The sequence below is a fragment of the Mesoplodon densirostris genome, chromosome 13 (assembly GCF_025265405.1).
Source record: "Mesoplodon densirostris isolate mMesDen1 chromosome 13, mMesDen1 primary haplotype, whole genome shotgun sequence".
Taxonomy (NCBI): Eukaryota; Metazoa; Chordata; class Mammalia; order Artiodactyla; family Ziphiidae; genus Mesoplodon; species Mesoplodon densirostris.
Window position 1 is genome coordinate 88,573,559 of NC_082673.1, and position 7,053 is coordinate 88,580,611.

Below are 7,053 nucleotides of genomic sequence, written 5' to 3' on the forward strand. Positions count from 1 at the left end.
CACTTATATGATCATAATTCAATTAACTAAGCACCAATAGGCAGTAGCGTTTCTCATTACACTGAATGGAAGGGACCACCTTCAAGTACTACCTGCCATGTGGTCCTCGGAACCCTCCTTCAGAACAGTGCAAGGCAGGTGCCCAGCAACACGTGGACCGAGGGCATCCTCATCCATCCTCATATTTAACATTAATGAAACAATCATTTTCTAAAGACAGAGTTCAGTGTACATGAGCACTCCGATATATTCTGGCCGTACATTCTAAAAAATGGATCATCTTGCACCTGCCCCTCCCAACCCGGAGATCTGCAGTTTTTTAAAGAATCAATTAGGGACCCATTAGAATCAGAGAGATCCAGTGTGACCCCAACTTCCGCCACTTCCCACCTGTGTGACTAGGTGCATAATAGGACATAATCTGCCTGATCACCAGTTCCCTCATCTGCAGGTTTACACGTATCTAATACATATAGGAAAAGGCTCTTACCTCTGGCCAGTTATGGTAGCCATTCTAATTCATTCTGATTCTTTGCAACTACCAAGCTGCATTTGTCAGCCCTCCTCGTAGCCGATGGGGACCTCACGACGGAGTCCTCACCAAGTCAGATGAGCAGAAGTGATATGACTTCCTGTGGGAGGAAAAAGAGTGGGTATGAGTTACACACACACACACATTCACATAACCTTTCTTCTATCTGTGCAACTGAAAAAAAAAAAACATATAAATGAATAAGCCCAAACAAGAAAATGGCCAATTTCAAAATGGAGACAGATCAAAGGTTGCCTCTGAAGCTGCTGATGGTGGTGGCCTGACCTGCATCAGACTGTGATGGGGCAAAAATTAACTTATGTGCATTACTGAGATTTCAAAGTTAATCTGCTTATGTACCATTGAGTAGCCAACGTTGGCTAACACGAGTAGAGAAACACGATTTCCAAACCACTAGATAATCACCTCAAAAACCACACCAACAGTTCACATGGCCACACCAGGAGATAAGATAAGATTAGGAAACTAGGCACAGGTAGCTGTCACCTGGAAAAAAAACGCACAACCTAAAAGTTGAAAATTATGTTTTACTTGGACTTTCTGAGGATGGAAGACAGCCCCTCAGGTCGCTCTGAGGGACCACTCCGAAGAGGTAAGAGAGGAGCCAGGATATATAAAAACCAGATGGTGGAGTTCCCTGGTGGCCAGTGGTTAGGACTCCGTGCTTTCACTGCCGAGGCTGGGTTCAGTCCCTGGTGGTGGAATTAAGATCCCGCAAGCCACGCGATATTGCCAAAACAAAACAAAACAAAACCAAGTAGTGGGAACATTAGAAAATTACTGTTTATTAAAGAAAACCGGGCTTCCTTGGTGGCGCAGTGGTTGAGAGTCCGCCTGCAGATGCAGGGGACGCGGGTTCGTGCCCTGGTCCGGGAGGATCCCAGGTGCCGCGGAGCGGCTGGGCCCGTGAGCCACGGCCGCTGAGCCTGCGCGTTCGGAGCCTGTGCTCCGCAACGGGAGAGGCCGGAACAGTGAGAGGCCCGCGTACCGCAAAAAAAAAAAAAAAAAAAAAGAAAGAAAAGAAAACCAAGTATCTCGAGTTAATGAATTTACCGCTTTTCTAGAAGTGGGAAGATGCAAGAGTCTGGGCTCACTGAAATCAATCTTTAACCATCTAGGGCCAGTATCCTGTTCTTTCCCACCCTGAGTCCCCTCAGGGTGCACCGCAGTGGCTGAGGGCTTGTTTGTCTCCATCCTGAGATCCCTCAGGGCTCATCGTTAGGGTGACGGTTTGATGGCAAAAGCATCCTTTGTTTGCTGATAAGGCAGGCAACATTTTTCCATCCACAGAGCTAACAGGACTTCTCCGAGCTAGAAAGCAGCAGAGCCAGGGTTTGACCCTGATCACCTGGTTCTAGGGTCTACACACAGGGCTTCTACTCTGTTGGTTCGAAACCTGGGGAGCTTCCTGGGGTGAAATCTGAAATTGGCTCCCGGAAGGTAAGGAGAGATCAAAGAAAAAGGCCACTCCAGATGGAGGTGGCAGGTTTAATAAGCAGGGGACTTACCTCAGAGGCTTGTCTTGAGCAGCCACGAGACAAGTAAATCTCCGAACACGCCAGCCCGGATCTCCAAAGTTTATAGAGAGGCGTTAATGGGGTTCAGTCACATGTAACCATCCAGAGGGTCCCAACTACTGTTGCGTTCTCAAGGCTGAGTCCTTGGAAGGGACTCCCACCGTAGGAAAAGTGGGTGGAGCTTATATTCCAAGGACAGGGAGGGAGTGAGGAGCCTCCGATTGCCTCGGTCAGCTCTGGGATCAGCTGGCAATCCTTGTCTTCTCCATGACCTCCTCCAACAAACTCTGGGACATCTCAAGAAAGGTTTGTGTGATGAGTTCCTGATGGACTGCCAGGCACGGGATTGATGTTTACTTATCACACTGTAATGATGTTCATTACTTTACTGCGGTGGAAAGCTAGATTCACTACCAAAAAAAAAAGTTAGTTGGTAGCAAATCATTAGTATCTTTTAGAAATCAGCAACTTTGAAAGAAAGGAGGGGGAGACTGCTGAGTTGATAGCGAGGATGATGACATTAACAAATAAACACTCCTACTAAATTGTAAGGACACCACTTTTCAACTCAATATGTAACCGAGCAGAGCCCCCCTCCCCCATATCCTCTGCTTTAGCTTTAAAGTACCTAGATAATAGTATCTCATGCATATTTCCTGAGTTTTTCGGATGCTAAAACCACCACCAAATGGAAGAAATTAACTACTTGATGATCTTGAGCATGTAGCCCCCAGACCTTCTAGCGCCTAAGGATTGATCACCACCAACCAATCAGAGAATTGTGCGCCAGCTGATCACAAATCCTGGGACACCCCTCCCCCTCACTTGCAATAAACCTTTCTCTGCTCCCAACTCTGACATTTTGGTTTGTCTGGGCTCCCTGTGCATCGGGCACATGAACTTGCCTTCTGTAACAAATAAAGGATATTTGCGTTATATATATAGATATATATAGATAGATAGATAGATAGATAGATAGATAGATAGATAGATAGATATAATTTTAAGTTGGTGAATCATTAAATGACTACAGTAGTACTCTGGGGACAAATTCTTCCTTTTAGAAAGGACACAGCCTTGGGAGGTGGCCAGGACCTTCTCACTTCTCATAATCGACGTGTCTGGGACGTCAGTATCATTCCTGTCTGCAGAAACTCCAGGCCCTGTTCCAAGGCCTTCCCTTGGTGAATTATAAAGGGGAAGAATTTAACGTGAGCCTGTCTCTATGAAGTCGGATATGAACCCCGCCCCTTGTGGGTTGGTCCTGGGGATTGAAGGACCCCAGCATGGATCTGACACCTAAGGAGCCCCCAGTACGTCTTAGGCCCATTCCTCCCTGACTCCTTTGCACTCTTGTGTTGCCTTCCCAGACGCTAGGACTTGCAGCTCACCTTCATTCTCAGATGCCCTGTAGGGGATGGAAAAGACTCAGTGACCAGGTGATAACCTCCTAAGAATAATATAGCCAGGGAGCCATGAGCCTTGCTTCTAGTACTAGAATCTGCTACTAACCAGCTCAATGACCTTGGGAAAGTTACTTTGACACTTTGAGCCTCAGTTTCCTCACCTTTATAATGGACAGGATTTACAAGAAGAGCACTAAGGTGCCTCCTAATTTGACGGTTGTGGATCTCCAGACCTGCGCTCCATTCCCTCTATGCTTCTAACGGCTCGTGTGACAAAGTACCAGTTCAACATGAAGATCATCTCAATACATTACTTTATTTGATATCAGTGTTTTCTCCCTTAACTGCATGTATTTCCTATTTTCTTAAGGTTTTTTCATTATGAAATAGATGAAACAGATAAAGTAATATGTTTATACATATATACACACATAGAGAGTGAGCACACTCATACATGTTTGTTAAAAATATGTTTTTAAAAACCAGGTGCAATCAATTCAGTTTAAGGAGAAGACCATGTCCACACCTCTGATTTGTCATGTGTGTCCTTTTTTTTTTAACAACTTTATTGGAGTATAATTGCTTTACAATGGTGTGTTAGTTTCTGCTTTATAACAAAGTGAATCAGCTATACATATACATACATCCCCAAATCCCTTCCCTCTTGTGTCTCCCTCTGACCCTCCCTATCCCACCCCTCTAGGTGGTCACAAAGCACCGAGCTGATCTCCCTGTGCTATGTGGCTGCTTCCCACTAGCTATCTATTTTACATTTGGTAGTGTATATATGTCAATGCTACTCTCTTACTTCATCTCAGCTTCCCCTTCCCCCTCCCCATCTCCTCAAGTCCATTCTCTATGTCTGCATCTTTACTCCTGTCCTGCCCCTAGGTTCATCAGAACCAATTTTTTTTTTTTTAGATTCCATATGTATGTGTTAGCATACGGTATTTGTTTTTCTCTCTCTGACTTACTTCACTCTGTATGACAGACTCTAGGTCCATCCACCTCACTACAAATAACTCAATTTCATTTCTTTTTATGGCTGAGTAATATTCCATTGTATATATGTGCCACATCTTCTTTATCCATTCACTTGTCCATGGACACATAGGTTGCTTCCATGTCCTGGCTATTGTAAATAGAGCTGTAATGAACATTGTGGTACATGACTCTTTTTGAATTATGGTTTTCTCAGGGTATATGCCCAGTAGTGGGATTGCTGGGTCATATGGTAGTTCTATTTTTAGTTTTATAAGGAACATCCATACTGTTCTCCATAGTGGCTGTATCAATTTACATTCCTACCAACAGGGCAAGAGGATTCACTTTTCTCCACGCCCTCTCCAGCACTTACTGTTTGCAGATTTTTTGATGATGGCCATTCTGACAGGTATGAGGTGATACCTCATTGTGGTTTTGATTTGCATTTCTCTAATGATTAGTGATGTTGAGCATCATTTCATGTGTTTGTTGGCAATCTGTATATCTTCTTTGGAGAAATGTCTATTTAGGTCTTCTTCCCATTTTTGGATTGGGTTGTTTGTTTTTTTGATACTGAGGTGCATGCGCTTCTTGTATATTTTGGAGATTAAACCTTTGTCAATTGGTTCATTTGCAAATATTTTCTCCCATTCTGAGGGTTGTCTTTTCATCTTGTTCATGTTTTCCTTTGCTGTGCAAAAGCTTTTAACTTTCATTAGGTCTCATTTGTTTATTTTTGTTTCTATTTCCCTTTCTCTAGGAGGTGGGTCAAAAAGGATCTTGCTGTGATTTATGTCATAGAGTGTTCTTCCTATGTTTTCCTCTAAGAGTTTGATAGTGTCTGGCCTTCCATTTAGGTCTTTAATCCATTTTGAGTTTATTTTTGTGTATGGTGTTAGGGAGTGTTCTAATTTCATTCTTTTACATGTAGCTGTCCAGTTTTCCCAGCACCACATATTGAAGGGGCTCTCTTTTCTCCATTGTATATTCTTGCCTCCTTTATCAAAAATAAGGTGACCATAAGTGCGTGGGTTTATCTCTGGGTTTTCTGTCCTGTTCCATTGATCTATATTTCTGTTTTTGTGCCAGTACCATGCTGTCTTGATTACTGTAACTTTGTAGTATAGTCTGAAGTCCAGGAGCCTGATCTCTCCAGCTCCATTTTAATTTCTGACGATTGCTTTGGTGGGCTTCCCTGGTGGTGCAGTGGTTGAGATTCCGCCTGCCGATGCAGGGGACACGGGTTCGTGCCCCGGTCCGAGACGATCCCACATGCCACGGAGCGGCTGGGTCCGTGAGCCATGGCCGCTGAGCCTGAGCCTCTGGAGCCTGTGCTCCGCACAGGAGAGGCCACAACAGTGAGAGGCCCGCGTACCACAAAAAAATATATATATATATATATTGCTTTGGCTATACGGGGTCTTTTGTGTTTCCATACAAATTGTGAAAGTTTTGTTCTAGTTCTGTGAAAAATGCCATTGGTAGTTTGATAGGGATTGCATTGAATCTGTATGTCGCTTTGGGTAGTATAGTCATTTTCACATTGTTGATTCTTCCAATCCAAGAACATGGTATATCTCTCCATCTGTTTATATCATCTTTAACTTCTTTTATCAGTGTCTTATACTTTTCTGCATACAGGTCTTTTGTCTCCTTAGGTAGGTTTATTCCTAGGTATTTTATTCTTTTTGTTGCAATGGTAAATGGGAGTGCTTCTTTAATTTCTCTTTTGGATTTTTCACCATTAGTGTATAGGAATGCAAGAGATTTCTGTGCATTAATTTTGTATCCTGCTACTTTACCAAATTAATTGATTAGCTCTAATAGTTTTCTGGTAGCATCTTTAGGATTCTCTACGTATAGTATCACGTCATCTGCAAACAGTGACAGTTTTACTTCTTCTCTGATTTGCATTCCTTTTATTTCTTTTTCTTCTCTGATTGCTGTGGCCAAAACTATGTTGAATAATAGCATTCAGAGTGGACAACCTTGTCTTGTTCCTGATCTTAGAGGAAATGGTTTCAGTTTTTCACCAAGAATGATGTTAACTGTGGGTTTGTCATATATGGCCTTTATTATGTTGAAGTAGGTTCCCTCTATGCCTACTTTCTCAATGGGTGTTGAAATTTGTCAAAAGCTTTTTCTGTATCAATTGAAATTATCATATATGTGTGTCGTTTTCTAATTCTGATTCCATTCTCTTGGCATTTTCCCACTGGTTGGCATTATTGTGAATTTTGTGTTATTAAGCCCCATGCTTTCTTTTTATATTAATAGAAAGATGCATTGTTTAGTTATTTGGGTAAAAGGAATTAAATTGTATGTGTTCTTCTGAGACCTGTTTTTTTCCCCTCACATGTTTTTGAGAGTTAGGCATGTTAACTCAGGTAGGTGTAAATTCATTCACTTCTTTTCCTGCATAATATTCCATTTAAGAATACAGTGGAACTCGTGAAAGGAATTCTACTATTAAAGGATATTTGGATCATTTCTTCTGTGTGTATGTGTTCACTGTTTCTAGTAAGGATGCTATGAATATTCATCTACCCATGAATAGCCATGAACATTCAGGTATGCACCTTCTGGTACACCT